We start from the raw sequence: 2,500 nt of genomic DNA on the forward strand, positions 1-2,500 counted from the left end.
TTCGCATCGATCCTCTCAGGCGACCTACGCCTGGTGGTGTTATGGTGGACGCAAGGCACGTCCTGGCCCGGTAGTATGTACAAGAAAATGTACAAGTCCGGGAATACGGGGTGCATCGTATGTAACGTTCGATGTACATATAAAGCCTGGTAGGTGTTGGGATTATATCTGCAACACGGGCATTATCGAAAGATGGTTAAGTGGAGTCACCCAATGGGTGCCGTGCGTTATAAGGTACGTAATGCACAGTAGAGATACATTGTCGGGAGGTGGAACCCGAAAAATGTACAAGTCCGGGAATACGGGGTGCATCGTATGTAACGTTCGATGTACATATAAAGCCTGGTAGGTGTTGGGATTATATCTGCAACACGGGCATTATCGAAAGATGGTTAAGTGGAGTCACCCAATGGGTGCCGTGCGTTATAAGGTACGTAATGCACAGTAGAGATACATTGTCGGGAGGTGGAACCCGAAAAATGTACAAGTCCGGGAATACGGGGTGCATCGTATGTAACGTTCGATGTACATATAAAGCCTGGTAGGTGTTGGGATTATATCTGCAACACGGGCATTATCGAAAGATGGTTAAGTGGAGTCACCCAATGGGTGCCGTGCGTTATAAGGTACGTAATGCACAGTAGAGATACATTGTCGGGAGGTGGAACCCGAAAAATGTACAAGTCCGGGAATACGGAAAAGTTCCCCATGAAAGGCTGGGGATACAATTATTGATACAAATAATGTGCCTAAGGGTACATTTATTTTTCTAAGTCCCAGAAATCCGTCACTGAACATCACGACTTACGAAGACATGTTCCCCCGGTCCTCCCATATACGGCACGGGGACAAGTATGAAGAATGAAAACTATGTGTGTATGAAACATATAATGTGCCTGAGAGCACATTTTTTTTCTAAGTCCCAGAAATCCGTCACTGAACATCACGACTTACGAAGACATGTTCCCCCGGTCCTCCCATATACGGCACGGGACAAGTATGAAGAATGAAAATCATGTGTGTATGAAACATATAATGTGCCTGAGAGCACATTTTTTTTCTAAGTCCCAGAAATCCGTCACTGAACATCACGACTTACGAAGACATGTTCCCCCGGTCCTCCCATATACGGCACGGGGACAAGTATGAAGAATGAAAATCATGTGTGTATGGAAACATATAATGTGCCTGAGAGCACATTTTTTTTCTAAGTCCCAGAAATCCGTCACTGAACATCACGACTTACAAAGACATCTTCCCCCGGTCCTCCCATATACGGCACCGGGACAAGTATGAAGTATGAAAATTTTTGGTCACAGCGTGAAATCCCTCTAATGATCATGAAAATAGCATCGGATCACTTATCTGACCATAAAAAGTGAACCAAAACCCTATTTGGACAAACTTTTTGGTCCTATGAAAAATTCACTTTTCATATATGTCATGGTCGAAAATTTTCTAAGTCCCAAAAAATCACATATTCTCGAATATCTCGAAAACTACGTATCGGACAGGGGTCAACCAAGGTGTTTTAGAAAGGTCTTTACAAGCTCTATTTCATGAGCCATAGCGACTTTCAAGTGATTTTTTTGACACTTTTCGCATATCGGCATCCTTGGTTTCCCATTCTGGCCATAGGCCATAGGGCACCGAACGGCCAACTTTTGGTCCGGGGTGAAATTTTTTTTCACGAGATTTTGATGAAAATGGCTTCGGAACGCGTTTCTAATAATGAAAGGTGAAACCAAACAGTATTTGCGAAGAAAAATTGTCCTATGAAAAAATCACTTTTCCTTAGGGTACGGGTCAAAAATTTTCTAAGTCCCAAAAAATCACTATTCTCGAATATCTCGAAAACTACTTATCGGACAGGGGTCAACCAAGGTGTTTTAGAAAGGTCTTTACAAGCTCTATTTAATGAGCCATAGCGTACTTTCAAGTGATTTTTGACACTTTTTCGCATATCGGCATCCTTGGTTCCCATACTGGCCATAGGCCATAGGGCACCCGAACGGCAACTTTTGGTCCGGGGGGTGAAATTTTTTTTTCAACGAGATTTGATGAAAATGGCTTCGGAACGCGTTTTAATAATGAAAGTGAAACCAAACAGTATTTGCGAAGAAAAAATTGTCCTATGAAAAAATCCACTTTTTCTTAGGGTACGGGTCAAATTTCTCAAGTCCCAAAAAATCATATTCTCGAATATCTCGAAAACTACTTATCGGACAGGGGTCAACCAAGGTGTTTAGAAAGGTCTTTACTAGCTCTATTTAATGAGCCATAGCGACTTTCAAGTGATTTTTTGACACTTTTTCGCATATCGGCATCCCTTGGTTCCCATACTGGCCATAGGCCATAGGGCACCGAACGGCCAACTTTTGGTCCGGGGGTGAAATTTTTTTTTCACGAGATTTTGATGAAAATGGCTTCGGAACGCGTTTCTAATAATGAAAAGTGAAACAAAACAGTATTTGCGAAGAAAAAATTGTCCTATGAAAAA

At 42.3% G+C, this 2,500-nt stretch overlaps 1 non-coding gene across 1 annotated transcript in view; it reads left to right on the forward strand.

Annotated features, from left to right (window-relative positions):
* LOC118516200 overlaps positions 1–43 on the forward strand; it is a 4,271-nt gene extending 4,228 nt beyond the window's left edge. The window contains exon 1 of the ribosomal RNA XR_004907759.1: positions 1–43. This exon is cut by the window's left edge and continues 4,228 nt beyond it. This is a non-coding gene — a ribosomal RNA (large subunit ribosomal RNA).
* Positions 44–2,500: the final 2,457 nt, after the last annotated feature.

This window comes from Anopheles stephensi, unplaced genomic scaffold (genome assembly GCF_013141755.1).
Source record: "Anopheles stephensi strain Indian unplaced genomic scaffold, UCI_ANSTEP_V1.0 ucontig245, whole genome shotgun sequence".
Classification (NCBI taxonomy): Eukaryota; Metazoa; Arthropoda; class Insecta; order Diptera; family Culicidae; genus Anopheles; species Anopheles stephensi.